Source organism: Medicago sativa, chromosome 5, assembly GCF_051527215.1.
Source record: "Medicago sativa cultivar Bolivia chromosome 5, Bolivia_mono, whole genome shotgun sequence".
NCBI lineage: Eukaryota > Viridiplantae > Streptophyta > Magnoliopsida > Fabales > Fabaceae > Medicago > Medicago sativa.
In genome coordinates, this window is record NC_140753.1 from 53,179,929 (window position 1) to 53,190,002 (window position 10,074).

Here is a 10,074-nt window from a genome sequence, read left to right on the forward strand (position 1 = left end):
ACTGCTTCTTCAACTCACCCAACTCTAATGCAGACATCGATACGGCGCAATCGAAATAGGACTCGTTCCAGGCACCAAATCAATTGCAAACTCAACTTCCCTCTCCGGCGGTAATTTGGTAATGTCGTCCGGAAAAACTTCTAGAAACTCTTGCACTACCGGAAAATCACCAACTCCTTTCTCACTACTCTCCTTCAAGGAAGCAAACATCATGAACACACTAGCTTCACCGTCCAAAGACTTCTTCACTTGCTCCGCGGTCAAGAACCTCCCACCTTCCTCAACTACCGGTTTAGAAAACGTTACACTCTTGGTCAAACAATTAATGTTAACACCAAAAGTCAACAGCCAATCCATACCAAAAATAACGTCCATATGCTTCAACGGAAGACACATAAGATCCAACTCAAAATCAACATTGCCAAAACTAACAGGACACTTAGCACACACTAAAGAAGTAGTCACTGAACCACTAGCTGGGGTATCAATAACCATCCCACGAGACAACGGAGTCACAACCAAACCCAAACGCTCAACACAACTAACCACGATAAAAGAATGAGTAGCACCAGTATCAATAATTGCAATCAAAGGAGTACTATTGATAAAACACATACCTCGGATGAGATTATCCGGATGCTCCACCTCTTCCGCATTCAATGCAAACACCTTGCCCGCAACCTTCTTCGGTTTGGTACACCTAATACTGATATGCTTCTTCTCACCACAATTGTAGCGAGTGGTCTCCTTCTTGCACTCAACAGCCTTGTGACCTGCTTCTCCACACTTGTAGCATTTCTCACTACCCTTGCATTCATTAGCAAAATGACCCAATGTGCCACACTTGTAGCACCTCACCTCAGCAACATTCACCTTAGAGCCTCCACCAGATTCCTTCTTCTTGCCTTTGTCTTTGTTGTACGGCTTCCCGAATCCATGACTCTTTCCTTTCTTCTCATTCTGAGCCTTGTAGTGATTAACCTTAGCTCTTCCAGCATCATCAAACATGCGACACTTATGCATTAAAGTATCAAAGTCTCGGATCTCCTGAACACAAATATACTGGTAGATGTCGGGCCTCAAACCGCTCTCGAACTTCACACACTTGGAAACCATAGCATCCTCCGCATTGATGTACGGACAAAACCTCGAAAGCTCCTCAAACTTCGCCGCATATTTAGCTACCGAACGGTTCTCTTGCTTCAAGTTCAAGAATTCCACTTCCTTCTTGGTCCTCAAATCCTCAGGAAAGTACTTCCTCAAAAACTCAGTCTTGAACCTAGCCCAAGTCACAGCTCCACCAGCCTCAAGTCTTCCCCTAGCATTGGTCCACCAATACTCAGCCTCATCAGCAAGCATGTGAGTAGCCAACCTGACCTTCTGGTCCTCACTAGTCACCATAGCACGAAAGATCCTCTCCATGTCTTGCACCCACTTCTGAGCTCCATCCGGTTCATACCTACCCTTGAACGTCGGCGGACTGTTTCGCAAGAAACGATCCAACCTCCGCTCCTCCGCCTCACCAGGTTCACGATGACCAGCTGTCGCCTGCTCATTAACCACAGCCAACACCTGAGCCACCGAAGTCAAAACCTGAGCAATCGCTCCATCATCTCTACCACCGGCCATCTCACTTCTACACAAAACCAACCAACAGATAAGAACAACAACACAACAACACAAGAACAAGTACCGAAGGTAACTCATTACCATTCACATACTAACAGGGTAAATCAACAAACACTAATTTACTAGTCTAGACAAGACTGACCACGGCTCTGATACCAACTTGTAACACCCTATTTCTATTAAGCGGTAAAACGCGCGAATATATCAGAAATATTCTAGAAATAGATGTTACGTCTCCGAATAAACCACAAATCATACATGCATAAAGATCATGTTACACAACATAGCAGCGGAACAAACAGATAAATTCATAAAAATCTCTGGATCTCCAAACATAATACAAATGTATTCTCCAAATCTCAAATAACAGAATATCTCCACAACTCCAAAATACAAAGTCAAATAAACAACATGAAAAGACTATCCTAAATCAGAGCCCTAATCTAGACACTTGCATGAAAAAGAGGAACTCCACTCCTCGGCATCAACAAGCAACAACTAAGCATCCTGCACTCCATCTACCCGTCCATACAGAAAGGTAGGTGGTAAACCACTGAGGGTTAGCATTACATCATCATAATCCACGAAAAACATTTATTATGAACATTGGAAATGAAAGGATATATTCAAGAATAGAAATTCATACATATTATTCACAAGTAATCTCAACTCATGCATTTTATCATTCCAAGTTCATCTCCACAAGTGTATCATACACATATACCATTTCACCTTGTCAATCAACAATTAGCAATCAATAATCCAATTCACAAGTACAGTTATCAAAACTATCATCAAACACCTTGCAAATGCAATTCAATCCACCAACAGTTGATGCAATGATTCTAGACTCATCTAGATGCATGTGGTACCAAATCACCTCAAGGTCGTCACCTTCGATGCAACAAAAACATCGTACTCACCTCAATTGGATATAAAATCTGCCACCATCAGTCTTGGATATAAAATCCACCACCATCAGTCATGAATGCATGAACATATGACTCAACTACTAATGCATATGTTCACACAAACAATAATCACCTCACCATCACCAATACATGTATATATGCAATCATCAATAATTCACCACCAATATATCATATATACAATCACCAACAACATTCAAAAATCACAGAACATAAAGTTGTCACATAATTACACCACCAATCATCTTCACATACCATATAACAATTCTCCATAAAGGATTCACAATCAATTGGTTCTCAAAAGTCATCTTTAGTCAAGTTCGTCTCTCCAAGTCATAACTTAAAATTAATTGAACAATTAATTCAAAACCAGGTAAACAAGCTCAATAGCCTATGCCTTGTATGCTCACAGTCCGCATGTGTGTGCAGTAGAGGATACGTAAGCATTTCATCGGCCAAATCCGACGAATTCATAAAAATCACAAAGTTCGTCTCACTTTTTCACTTTTCACAAAATTTTCCAGTTTCAAAGCAAAACAAGTTCAAACTTGATAAAACCAATCACATCCATTTTTAAAAATCATATAAACAGTATACAACTCTAATCCCACTTCAATTTCCGGAGAAAACGAGTTTTTGGAAAAATTGACGTTTGGACCGTTTTTACAAAAGTTAGACGATTTTCACAAATTCAAGTCCAAACCAACTCAAATCATGTTCCAGTAGGATTAAAGGTGTAAACAGATGTTAATTATGTCCAAAGAAACATTTTAGAAGTTTTGGATTGGTCCCCAAAGCTCAAAACAATCAAAACAGAAAACTGTTTCTGGGCAATTTCGCTATTAGCGAAATCTGCGGTATTAGCGAAATTGCCAGACAATTTCGCTATTAGCGAAATTTTCGCTATTAGCGAAACTTGTCCAGACAGTTTCGCTATTAGCGCCGTTCTTGCGAATTCTGCAGAAGTTTCGGGTTTTCACATTATTTTTGCCCAAAATCCCAATTTTCAAACCCCCAACTCCCAAATCAACTTCCAGAAAGTGTTTATGGGTCAAAATAGGTCCAATACACTTAAACAAACATGAATCATGCATTAGAAACAACAATTGGGCTTATTTCATCAAAATCATGAATTTTCTCAAAAACACCAACATAACCACAAATCTCCTGATGAATCCATAAATAACGATTTCAGTCACACCAATTTGATTCTAACAGTTCAACAACCATCAACCACAACTAATGAACACAAATTCTTGCACAACTCAACATCACAACTTCATTTTTCATCAATTTTGCTCAAGAACACAAAGCACCAACAACTATGCATTTAAACATGTTAATTCACATACTAACATGCAATTATCATATAAAACATGCTCTTAAACATAACAGCAACAAGTATGCACGAATTTAACAACAATTAGGTTCAATTCATCAATTTCACAAAAATGGGTAAAGAGAAAAAGATGTGAATTATGGTTGAAATCTAACCCTCTTACCTCTAACACCAAGATTCTCTAACCCAAGCCTCAATTTTGCTCCTAGATGTTGAATCCCCTCTTTGCCTTCTAACCCTTGTTGTTGTTGTTGCCTCTAGTCTCTATCTCTTCTCTTCCCAAATGAAATGAAATGAATAATGTTTGTAAAACCTAGTGTTACCAACAACTAGAGTTTATATACTAGCTTTACTCAATTGGGCTTATCTCTTAAACCTTAATGGGCCTAACCCATTTCTATTCTAACACCCAAAATGTCACTACTCACTTAATGGTAAATTATAACACTAACGGTCACTTAATGGGAATTAAAATAATTACTACACCCTCTCTAGTAACTTGGTAAAATAATACTCCTACTAAACATTAAAAATAATCCTCATCCAAAATTACAAAATTACCCCTACTCTCAAAATGACCAAAATGCCCCTAAGTCCAAAATGACTAAAATACCCTTCTACACCGAATTCTACAATTCCCAACCAAAAATACACACAGAGGCAAATAATCACATAAGAGCACATATATCACACATAAGTAAATAATAAAATAAAACTAGCGAAAATCGGGCTGTTACAGTGAGTAGCCGACTTGGAGAAATGATCGACCCTTGGGATAATTTTAAACCTGTTTTTTTTTTAACCGCAGAAACTTTTTACCGTGGGTAAAAAGAACTTCGTGTGGTAAAAAAAACAGTTTTAAATTTAGCCCAAGGGTTGATGATGTATTTTCCCCAAGAAGGCTGCTCACTATTTTACCCCACGAAGATTGATTACTTTTTACCCCAAGGAGAAAATAAGTAGATTTAGTGAATAAGTTGATTACTTTTTATCATATGAATTATTGTAATGTAATTTATGAATTATTAATAAAATGAGAGATTATTTATGCCTCAATTTTTTTCCTTTGTTTTATATTTGTTGTATTTAACTTTATTTATATTTGTATTGTATTTACCTTTATTTATATTTGTATTAATTTAAAGAATAATATCGAATTAATAATTTAGAATAAAATTAAGAAAATAATTTAGATTAATGTAAACAAAATAATTTCAAAATAAAGTTAATAAAATAATTTTGAATAAAGTTAAGAAAAAAACATAATTTGAATGAAGTTAATATAAACAAAATAATTTTGAATAAGTTAATAAAACTAATTTGAAAAAGTATCGTTGCGCCACTTAACTTGCGCCACGTGAGTTAACTTGCGCAGTAACTTACACTTGCGCAAGTTAACTAGCGCATGGACATTTTCGGCATGGCTGCAGGGTGCGAGTAAAAGTTGCTCGGTGGAGAGCAAATCTCTAAAAAAGTGACCCAAACATATGGAGAGGGAGGTGGAAAAATTAGCAATAATAATAGGAGCCTTTTTAGAAAGCAAGGTTCAAAGGAAAGAGCTCAGATTCTTAACAGAGATCATTCCCATCTAAATGCTTCAAATCCAAAACCAAGTTTTGTGTTCCAGCCTTCTTACTTTGCAGCGCTGCTACCGAACAGTTCCAAACAAAAAAATTCAACCCCAAAATCAACCTTTTCACAATCAACGTCAATGGATGACACTAGATTTTCAGGTGGGTCAATTTTGTGCTGTGACTCCACTACTGATTCTGATATTGCACGAGGAAACAAACGCTTTTGGTCTCAACAGGAGATGCCTGTGGCTGACAAGGTGTGGAAGAGTGCTAAGAGATATGGGGTGGTGGAAACGGATGTAGGAGAAGATTATCAAGGAGCAGTTCATACCATGGAAAGGAGAGATCAAGACGGAAAAAGCAAGAGGGAGGCAAAAAAGCAAATTTTACAATGAATATTATGTCTTTCAACATTAGAGGGTGCGGAAGTCTTGTCAAAAGGAAACGACTTCAAGAAAAGTTGAGAACAGGTATGTTTGATGTGTGTTTGCTGCAAGAAACAAAATTGCAACTTGTAGATGATAATGTGGTGGCGAGTTTATGGGGTAGTTGAGAAGTGGAATGGACGGCAAAACACTCCATGGGATTATCAGGAGGATTGTTAATAATGTGGAGGGCAGGTATCTTCAATTTAAAATTTAGTTTTAGAGGTGAGGGGTTTGTTGGAGTGAAGGTGGAGTGGCAGGGGAGGGAGTATTACATAGTTAATGTCTATTCTTCATGCCACATACAGAAGAGAAAATGTTGGGAGGAATTGAGTGAATTTAAGAGGAGTTGTGGTAAGGGGGAATGGTGTGTAGGAGGTGATTTTAATGCAGTTACCTGTAGAAAAGAAAGAAAGGGAGTGAATCAACATGATAAGAGTGGAGAGTGGAAGGAATTTCAAGAATTCATTTATAGTATAGGATTGGAGGATATTCCTGTGATAGGAAACATATTCACATGGTTCAGCCTTGACGGGAGATCAATGAGTAGATTGGACCGATTTCTATTGTCAGAAGGTTTAATCGATAATTGGAACATTGTAGCGCAATGTGTGGGTGACAGGGACATATCCGATCATTGCCCCATTTGGATCAAAGCGAACAATACAAATTGGGGACCCAAACCTTTTAAGGTAAATAATTGTTGGTTTGAACACAAGGATTTTAAATCTTTTGTGGATGAATCGTGGAAATCATTTGATGTGTCCGGAAGATGTGCTTATGTATTGAAGGAGAAATTTAGATTACTTAAAGATAAATTGAAGTGGTGGAATAAGGAGGTTTTTGGGGTGATAGACCTGAAGATTGACAACACTATAAAGGAGTTGAATGAACTCAATCATTTGGTAGCAGAGAATGATGGTAAAAGCAGTAATAGCGTTTTTGAGCAGCGCAAAAAGGTATCAAGTTCAATGTGGCAGCAGCTGCACTTCAAAGAAAGTTTGTTGAAACAGAAATCCAGACAAAAATGGATCAAGGAGGGAGACTCAAACTCTAGATTTTTTCATGCAAGTTTGAAATATAGGAGGAAAAGAAACAATATAGTCTCTATCAATACAAGCAGGGGCAGAGTTGAACAGGTAGAGGAATTAAAAAAGGAGGTTAAAAACCATTTCGAGGAAAGGTTCCAAGAGACGAATTTCAACTGGTCAGTGCTTGATGGGGTGGAATTCAAACAATTGTCAGAGGAGGAAAAGATGGAATTGGAAGAACCTTTTTCTGAAGAGGAAGTAAAAGAAGCGATATGGTCATGTGACGGAAACAAAAGTCCTGGACCCGATGGATACAATTTTAGTTTTTTGAAGACATGTTGGGAAACGTTGAGAGAGGATATTCTTAATTTTTTGCATGAATTTCATGGTAATGCGATACTTCCGAAGGCGATAACTGCTTCATTCCTAGCCTTAATTCCCAAATCAGAAAGCCCACAAGAACTAAACGACTACAGGCCGATTTGCTTGATTGGAAGTTTGTACAAAATTGTAGCAAAATTGCTGGCCAAAAGAATAAAGAAGGTGATAGGTAAGTTGATATCAGATTGTCAGACAGCATTTGTACCAGGTAGACAGATATTAGATGGTGTTCTTGTAATTAACGAGTTAATTGATTTGGCAAAAAGGAAGAGGAAGGAATGTCTTTTATTGAAAGTTGATTTCGAAAAAGCATATGATTGTGTGAGTTGGAAGTATCTAAAATATATGATGAACAAAATGGGGTTCGGTCGTAGATGGTTAGCATTGATGGAAGCATGTGTCTTTACTAGCTCAATGTCCGTGTTGGTTAACGGTAGTCCAACAGAAGATTTTCAGGTGGGACGAGGGTTAAGACAAGGTGACCCGCTTTCACCTTTTCTGTTCTTAATAGCGGCGGAAGGCTTAACTGGACTTGCTCGTAATGCAGTGGATTTGGGTGAATTTAAGGAGTTTAAAGTGGCTGAGAATGTCAATTTTCACATTTTACAATTTGCAGATGACACAATATTGGTGGGTGAAGGTACATGGGAAAACTTATGGAGCATTAAATCCATTCTGCGCGGCTTTGAATTGGTCTCAGGATTACGCGTTAATTTCTTCAAAAGCAAGCTGTACGGTATCAATTTGGAGGAAAGATTTATGCAAGCAGCTTCATCCTTTCTGTCTTGTTGCATTGATTCAGTGCCTTTTAAGTTTCTAGGTTTACCGGTGGGATCAAATCCGAGAAGATGTTCAACGTGGAAGCCAGTCATTGAAAACTTACAAAAAAGGTTGTCAAATTGGAAAGGAAAGCATTTGTCTATGGGGGGTATGGTGGTGCTGTTGAATGCGGTTCTTAGTAGCATACCATTATATTTTTTATCCTTTTTCAAAGCACCAAAGAAAGTATTGCAAGAGATTGTGAAAATACAACGCTCTTTTTTATGGGGTGGAGTCCAAGAAAACAAGAAAATATGTTGGTTGAGATGGAACAATGTTTGTAAAACAAAAGAAGAAGGAGGTCTTGGCATTAAGAATGTGGAGGAGTTCAATTTAGCATTACTAAGCAAGTGGAAATGGCGCATAATAACTGAAGAGAATGCTATATGGTATGAGCTGCTGAAACACAGGTATGGGGCACCACATATTAAAATACTAAATACTGATTTTCCGATGTGTGGTTCCAAAGACTCTTTGTGGTGGAGAGACTTGCTGTTATTGGAGACTAATTTAGTAAATGAGCAGGGCTGGTTCACAAAGAACATATCATTTAAGCTTGGACAGGGTAATAACATTTTATTCTGGAGGGATAAATGGCATGGAAATTGTCCACTTAGAGAGCTATATCCTTTGTTATACTCACTGTCAGAAAATCAGAATGGTAGTGTGGAAGATATGGGGAGCTGGACATGTAACACCCCGATTTTTAATATTAGTTTATTAATATTATTATTAGATAATATTAGTATTATTGTTATTATTAGTATTGGTTGTTAGTTAGTATTAATTTAATTATTTGTATTTATTGGTAGAATAAGTAAGGAGAAATTAAATGAGTTGGTTAGTCGGTTAAAGAGTGGGAGAAAATAATGTTTATGAAGAAAATTTAGTTTTTAGAAAGAATAAGAAAGTAGAATGCAAACAGAGGTGGATTAGTTAAATTGGATATAAAAGAGGTGTAGTTAGTGAGTTGAGTAGTATTTTAATGATTTAAGGAGAGGAATGTGTGAATAGCAAGGTGATGTAGTTACAACAAAAATAGCAACGAAAATAGAGGTGTGGATAGTAACCCTTTTAGAAAGATTAAGTGAGAAACAAACTCTTAGTGGTTATAAATAGATGAGGAGATTAGAGAATTAGGGTTACAACAAAAAAGAGAAAAAGATAGCGGAGGCAAAAGAAGAAAACTAGGGTTTAGAGGAAAGGAGACATAAAGAGACGGCCAAGGAGATATTCAACCATAGAAATTCATCAATTTGCAAAACATCGAGGTAAGGGGGAGAATATTTACACTTTAGGGTATCTTAATCTATGTTGGGAGGGTTGTCTTAAATTTTAATATGTTGTTGCTGTTATGGTGTGAATTTGGATGAGAGAATGAAGATGAATGAATTAAAAGATGAAATTGAAAAATGAGAATTAAGGAAAACTAGTTTAGGTTTCAAATCGAGTTTCTAGTCTTAAAAACAATGGATAATCCAGTAGGTTAATTAATAATTAGTGTTCTAATGGTAGGTTAATCAAAGGGTAATGATTAGGGGCAAGTTTGGAGAGTATTGGGTCGAAGACGGAGTCAAAAATATTTCCCTAAGACGAAATCGCAGCTGAACTGCGATTTTGCTGTCACTGTGCAAAACGCTTTTTTTAATGTCTCAGTTTGATAAATTTAAGTTCCGAACTGGGTTTAGGTGTCTTCATGAAAGTTGTAGATATGGATGTTAGCTTTCACTAGGCTTTGGAGGGACTCGATTTGAGCGTATAGAACTCAAGATATGATCGAAATACTACACAGGGGTCTGCAGGGATCAGCAAGGTCGTACCCTTTCCCAAGCTTAGGAAAATCAATTTTTCTGTAATTTTCGGTTATGAATTAGGTGTTGGAGTCTTCATAAAAGTTGTAGATATGGTTGTTAGCTTTCTGTTGCTTTTGGTTGGACTCTATTTAGA

General features: G+C 37.3%; 1 long non-coding RNA gene across 1 annotated transcript; it reads right to left on the bottom strand.

Moving 5' to 3' along the window:
• Window positions 1–1,864: 1,864 nt before the first annotated feature.
• Window positions 1,865–4,208, bottom strand: LOC146922966 (uncharacterized). The gene is made up of 2 exons (XR_015010882.1): window positions 4,061–4,208; window positions 1,865–2,147 (listed from the first exon to the last, which is right to left on the bottom strand). It is a non-coding gene; the product is annotated as an uncharacterized LOC146922966 (long non-coding RNA).
• Window positions 4,209–10,074: the final 5,866 nt, after the last annotated feature.